Source organism: Nicotiana tabacum, chromosome 5 (assembly GCF_000715075.1).
Source record: "Nicotiana tabacum cultivar K326 chromosome 5, ASM71507v2, whole genome shotgun sequence".
Lineage (NCBI taxonomy): Eukaryota > Viridiplantae > Streptophyta > Magnoliopsida > Solanales > Solanaceae > Nicotiana > Nicotiana tabacum.
In genome coordinates this window covers 155,709,072-155,716,817 of record NC_134084.1, presented here as the reverse complement: position 1 = coordinate 155,716,817, position 7,746 = coordinate 155,709,072, and the positions used below count along the sequence as shown (strand labels likewise).

At 35.9% G+C, this 7,746-nt stretch overlaps 1 pseudogene; it reads right to left on the bottom strand.

Annotated features, from left to right (window-relative positions):
* Positions 1-2,445: 2,445 nt before the first annotated feature.
* On the bottom strand, positions 2,446-6,614 carry LOC107815339 (amino acid permease 4-like; annotated as a pseudogene).
* Positions 6,615-7,746: the final 1,132 nt, after the last annotated feature.

Here is a 7,746-nt window from a genome sequence, read left to right as displayed (position 1 = left end):
ATATAATACTTAGCAAAGTGATTAAACTTTACCCTTTATAATAGCAGAACATACATATCAATGTAATTTCAGTATTATAGTGGATAAAGTTAATTTTGTGATTATACTGTTAAATAATTTAGTTTCTTTAAGTCGGTAAAAAAATAATTTTATAATTTTACTGTTATAGCAAATCTCAGGATTCAAAGAGATGTATGAGCTGTAACATTTGTTCACTTTCCAGTTAGGCAAGAGCTTATCTTTTCTTACTCGTCAACTGACAATTTCTGAAAGTGACGACTTCTCCCTTTTTACCAAATTATATTCCTTACAAAACTACAAATAAATCATCCATCTCAGAGCTGAATCTTGTGCTCTTCAAGTTCATTGGCTCAAAGTTGATTTTAGACGGTGAGCAATAGAGTAATATAATCATCTTAAATTTTTTATCAGATCTCCCAACAACTGGTATTGGAATCCAGGGACAAGCTAAGTATGACATGCCAGAGTGATGAGTGTAGCAATGGAAGAATGATGGTGCGACACTCGGTTTACTTACCCTTACTAGCTTGGAGACGTGCATACAAAAAGAAGTTAGTTATGCGCTTCGGTTGTCATAAATCCGTAGGAAGGTGAACTGATTCAGAATGTCTCTTGGTGAAAGCTAGCTGTTGACAGAACGCCAATAATGTTGGGCATGCGAACAAAGTCCCTCATCGGAGCTGAAAAGGTTGAGAGCCCACATATGCGAATAACCGTGCGGGTTTGGCCCAAAACGGATAATATCATACCATATTAAAAGTATCTTAGGATTGATTTAGCCCAACAACTGATATCAAAGCCCAGGTTCAGCAAGACAACTAGGAGTAGGACGTAAAGTTTAATCATAGTAGTAACTTATAGACGTAATGGCTTCCTGGCCACTTAAACTTGTAGGGTTTTTGAAAGCCGATACACAAACTTTGAATTTTCCCATTTGAACACTCCAACTTGACAAAATGAGTAATAATAAATACTTTTGACCGTTGACCATGCCTATGTGGAAGCACTACAGCTGACATGGCTAAACTGTGTGCAAATCACGCTGCAAAGGCGCGTGAATAGTATTGTTTTAACTTATAAAACTTAGAATTAGAATAAAATATAAATAAAAAAGAAAAATAAAAAAGGAAAAAAAGACTTTTCCAATTTTTTCATCTTCCCGCAATAGATTGCAAGACTTTTCCAATTTTTTGAGCAGATTCAATTCCTGCAATGGATTGCTGAGAAACTTGGCAAGTGATCTCCATAAGTACTAAGGAAGGGTCTCCCATCTATAAATTCCTTTGAATTGGGCTGGATTGGGGATTGACATTTGGTCGAACAGTGTTGGGTGAACAGTGTTTTGAAGGACCTTTTTTAATATTCGACACGATTGACCCATGTAAAATTGGTTGTAATGGGTTGGGAATACTCACCTGGGGTGCAGAAATGGATTGGCATTGGTTTTGGGATCCAATTATCCCTGGAGCACCATGCCCGGTCAACTGGTGAAGTTCTGAGTTTTCAACTTGGTGGTGATGGTTGATTTCTTGAATGGATTGAGTTGAATCTTTGCATAGAGGATCCATGGGTGTAGTAGAAGGGATTTCAATTGGAAATTGGTCTCCAATTGGCCCAGAATTGATAGGGGCATTTCGTCGAACACCTTGCTCAACCGGACTGTCTGAGCTTTTGGATTGTAAAATTGGAGGAATTGGTTGGTACCTATATAAAATTGGAAGTGTAGGATCATTCTCCTCATCAAAGCGAACATTTTGGTACCTTTCTTTTCCAATTTGGATACCTGGAACACCTTGCGCGTTCATTTTTGCCTCGCCAGAGTTCTGATGCTCATCGGAGGGGACGATTCCCACGGTGGAATTCTCGAACACCTAGTATGTTTCAGGCGTTGTTTTTTTTTTTCCTTTTTGTATTTGTAACTTTTTTTTTTCTGATTTTGTATTTAAAAATGGGACCCACAAATAACACATGACAGGTAATAAATAGCTTATCATGATATGTTGTACATGTCAGCACAATTGATATACACGCTCTGGTGGATGTGTTTATTATTACCCATTTTGTCAAGTTGGAGTATTCAAATGGGAAAATCCAAAGTTCGTGTATCGGCTTTCAAAAGCCGACAAGTTTAAGTGGCCAGGAACCCATTGCGCCTAACTTTTTAAGCTAAATAGTTTTCTTACTCCATTTTTCTACTCCAAATCCTAATGATTTTCGTTTCATAAACAACAACAACAAATTCAGTATAATCTCACAAGTTGAATCTAGGGAGGGTAATGTGTACGCAGATCTTATCCTATTTAGTTTAATAAACAAGTAACTTTTTTATTTTATTACTAGCTTGAGGACACGTGCACGTCGTGCAGAGGTGGGTATGAGTAGTTTAATGAATACACCAGCAAATAGCATTTTTCACTCAACTGCTGTTATAAAAGAAAATGCTGTTTCAACAACAGTTATAATTATGTGTCCTCTTTGACAATTGACAAACAAACCAACATATGCCTTTGATTTATTCTGTTTTCCTTCTATACAATGAGAATCTTGAGCATTTCTTTGCTCTTTCAATTGAAATCCCTTTAGTAAATAGTCTTGAAAGGCTTATACGTTTTGAGATCAAGAACAACACCTGCTATAGAACCAACTGCTGCAGCTATAGACACAAATAAACAAGCTGCGCTTAGCATTTGAAGTCCTATCCATTGGTTTGTCCATCTTCCAATCTTCTTTTGCTTAATATACATTTCTATTGGGAAATATACAGTCAGTGGCCAAAATCCCAACGCTCCTAGTAATCCAACAACGTCATTAAAGAATGGCAAAAGCATCGCTATGATCGTTGTTAATATTACAAAAATCGTCCTCCATATTACACGAAAGAAGTTAAGCTGGTAAACGCCAACGAAAGGGATAGGAATGTCATGTTCTGCTGTTACAAAATTGCTCTTGGACCATTTTTTCGCGCTCCATTTCTCCACAAATGCAAAGAGTGGTTGACAGTAGACCTGCAGTAGTTCCAATGGATTCAAAATTCTGTTTCTAGTACAATTGAGGAAACCTTTGTAATCCTAAAACAGTCAAGTGAGATTCAATCTATGAAATAATTTGATCTTAGGACAACATCATTCTAAATCTTTGACGATTCAATTTAGGGTTTTTTCCATTTTTTGCCCAGCGGCACAAAATATTTACAGGCAGTAGCCTAAGTTTACAAAATATACACACTGGTAATGTGTATGATATATTATATGTCTATTTATACTTGATATACAAAAAATATACATTTGGCCGCGACTCAAAAAAGTAATTATCATTTCAATTTAGTTGTTTATGTATTAGTGAGTTAATGAGTTGTTTACCTGATAAGCACCAACAAGGTGAATGACAATAGCTGCATTTGCTATGTCGAGCAACCAATATGGATCAAAGAATCCAAAACCAGTGAGGAGATTTCCTGGAGCATCATTTCCAAAAGCAGCATAGCCAATACATCCACAGAGTAAATAAAAAATAGTTGTGACGCCGATGCTTAGCATACTGGCTTTTTTCATGGTTTTATGTTCTGCTGGAGGAGATTTTATTGTATCCTGCAGGAGGAAAAGAGATATTCAGAAACGACGGACCAGGAGGTCACTGGTTTAATCCGTGGAAACAACCTCTTGCAGAAATGTAGGGTAAGGCTGCGTACAATAGACCTTTGTGATCCAGCCCTTCCCCGGACTTCATGCATAACGGAAGCTTAGTGCACCGAATTGCCCTTTTATTGACCAGATGAAGTAAAAGTTTGTGCTGATATGGTTTACCTGAATCTCAATAAGTATGATGGAGAAAGAATATGCAAAGGCAATAGCCCCTAGAGCTTGTAAACTCCTCCATATTTTTTGAGTGGAAGTTACAGTTCCAATATGTGTTACAGTACCAATACTAATTCCAGTAAGGCTACCTTTGAAGCTTTTATTTCCTGTTACAGATAAAAGAAAGAAAAGGTAAGTCTTTCTTTAGCTTATACAGTGAAGCCTAACTCTGCCTTGTCAAATTATGTGCATGTTCCTAAAGTTTCTACTTACCTGATACTAATATGCAAAAATATTGAAATACAATCACAACAACCGGTCTCAAACAAGTTGAGATCGGCTATATGAATCATCACTGACCATAATAAATGGCAGTCCGGTGCACTAAGCTCCCGCTATGCGCGGGGTTCGGAAAAGGGCCGGACCATAGAGGTCTATTGTACGTAACATTATCATGCATTTCTGCAAGAGGCTGTTTCACGGCTCGAACCCATGATTTCCTGATCACATGGCAGTAACTTTACCAGTTACGCCAAGGCTCCCTTTCTATCACTGACCATATTACTCGATTCAAATCATCTCATGCCAATATTATGTGAAAATATTAAAATAAAGAAATGTAAATAATCATAAAGGAGTTCACCAGCAACTTTAGCAATTCCAAGAACCAGACCAACAGTAGAATAAGTGAAGGACATAATTGCAGCAACTATAGAGAGCCACCACACTTGATCAAAGCCAGGGATCTGAGAGAACAAGATTTCAGTGACACCAAATGCTATCATATATCCATTACTAGACATATGGCAAGGATCTCTCCTATGATTCCTGTGGAAACAATTTGACCTTTTTATTGCCCTGTGAAATCAAAGACACTAATTGAGTGCTGGACTATAACATATATGTTTCAGAAAATACTGGCTATTCATGATTCAGGGTGCATGTTTAAAAGTATTTAACTTATATATGCACTGACAACGTAAAACTTTTTTTACACTATTAGTGTATTTTAACTTATTGTAATAGGAGATTTGCGTTATTTTCCATGTTACTATATCTCATTTTTCATGATTGTTATCTATAGTTATATTTTAGGTGACCTGATAGCGTAACTTTTAAAAAAGAATGACTAGAAGTTAAAGTCTGTTGGAAAATGTCAATACTTACAACATACTCACTGATGCGGCAATGGTGTATCCAATAGCCACGCCAAACAAGTTCAAGTACTGAATCAAGCCACACACTTTCACTTTCTTCCCTCCTAATAACAAAATTAAACAACTTCATCATCAGCACTTTGTTGAAGGCTTATAATTAAGTAATTATTAAAGTTTTCTCTAACAATTTAAACTTTTGAATAATATAGTTACACAATTCAATATGGCATCAGAGTAGGCAAAAGGTCTTAGCTTCAAATATATAGTTAAGTAGAGTAATTAAAAGTATGTCATTTGTAATAGCTTAAGTTTTTAGAGGAGATAGTCGACAGAAACAACACGAGATATATTCATTGATTTAACAAACCTAATATTCCCTTGACGGCCTCCATATATGTGTAATTCCTCGGGCCATTGACAGGATCTCCAGTTCTGTAGCATTGAGACAGGAGGTTTGAAGTTTAAGACCTAAAGGAGGCGATGTATCGCACAGAAAGTATACATGATATATGCATAACTTTATGATTAATCACTCCTCCAAAGTCAAGGACTTCGGGAAACTTGTTTATTAACCACATTAAGCAACTACAGTCATACCTCTCTATAACAGCATCCCTATATAACAACACTTCTCTATAAAAGTCAAGCTTTTTCGGAACCAATTTTTATGTTATGTTATAATATATGTTCTCTATAACAGCACTTCGCTATAACATCCAAAAATATTCAGAACAAACGAGGCTGTTATAGCCTATAGAGAGGTTTGACTATACAACTAGTGGATAATCTTTAAGCTGCCAACACATGTTGTAGCAAGTACCCGCGAATATTAATTGATTTTCTCATACTTGGGGTCTGAGGAGGTTAGTGTATACGCAGACCTTACCCCTACCTAGTAAAGGTAGAGAGGTTGTTTCCAATAGACCCTCGGTTTAGAAATAAGAAGTCTGGTGCACAAGGCATTCCACGTTTACTCTATGTCCGGGGAAAGGCCGCATCCTAAGGGGTGTGTAACAGACAACTTACCCTAATGCAAGCATTAGTAGCGGCTTCCACGGCTCGAACCCGTGACCTACAAGTCACATGGAGACAACTTTACCGTTGCTCCGGCCAAGGCTCCTTCACAAGAAGGATACGACAAATGTAATTAATACTATTATTTAAAGACAAGGCTCCTTCACAAGAAGGATACGACAAATGTAATTAATACTATTATTTAAAGAAGTTTACCTGTTCTTCTTAAATGGCCATCATCATCAAAGCATTTGGAGTAATTGGTTTGAAGGTTGATTATTGCCTCAGTTTCCTTTTGATGTTTTGGTTGGACATCCACTTGGAAATAGTGCCTAACATCATGCCTTTCTTCTACCTAAGACACATTTTATGAAGAGGAAAATAAGATTGTTTCAGAAAAAGAAAGTTAAATTCTTAATTGCAATTAATTATAGTTAATTACTCACTTCTCCATGGTATATTCTGGCAGGAAGAGTTCGACTCCTTGGCAACATATTTTTGGCTTAAACTGAGTATATAAATGATGAGATAATTGGTAAACTATTTTCTTCTCTAAATTTAACAATTTAGAGGATCCTTTACAGGTTAAAATGGAAGTGTGAGAGGCATTTTATAGAGGAGGATTGGTGTTAATTATGAACCAAAGATGCAAGGGAACAGAAACTTTATGGTATTGTGCAACTTTCCTTTTTAAGTATTTGTAGGAAAATGATAAATAACACAATTACATTGTACGTATATCTTTAAGAGAAGATGTTTCGAATTAGAGGGAGTCGTGTCTTCGCCATAATTTGTCATGCTTACTGTACAGTAGGTGATCTGATAAGGTAAAAAATTATTTACATTATATAAATGAAATTCCTTATTGATATATAGTTTGTGGTTTAGATTATTTAATTCTTTGAGTTACTTGCTGCATTTTTTTTAACCTATGGTCAAGAGTCTTGCATATAAATAGAAGGAATAGTCGCCAAAAAAGCGTAAGCATTAGTATCGTTAAATATTATAGCTTTATCATTAATATAGCTTCATTCCATTAAGAAGAACTTAATCAATAATTTTCACTTACAGCATTATGATGACATTAGTTACATCATGTGAGATAACGGGCATCAAACGAAATTAAAGTTGAATAAGATCACTATACTTTAGATAGCTCTGGGATTTCTTTCACTTTGCTTCTTCAATGCTAATCTTGTTATCTAATGTTACGAATTCGCAAGTTCACATGATCATATTCAGAGACGCAGTCAGAATTCCAACTTTATCGGTTCTAGATCTTAGAATGATAATTTCAAGTGTCAATAGTGGGGTTCTAAATTTAGTATTTACATATTTAATAAATTTAGTAATACAAATATTATTTGAATAAAAAATATTGGATTCGGACAAACCCGTAGTCGGACTTCTAGCTCAGTGATCATTATTCCACGCACGACACATTTTGCACTACAAGGCTTATCACTTTTTCTTTCATAAAAAAGGAAACAACCAATGACCAATGTCATAATACACATGTTCTTTGCAAAGGCTAAATCCTCTTTCACTACTGATGCATGTCCCATGTACTGTTTGTAGTCCATTATTTAAATAATTGGATTGTGTAAATTATTGAATTGTGTGACGTGACTTCCATATTTTAATGTAGTTCCAACGTACCAATGTTACGGGAGCGGACCCAAAATTTGAAAGTGATGGGACACCATTATCAAATAAAAATTTAAACAAATGTTGGAGCGCGAATCGAACTCAAACCGCGC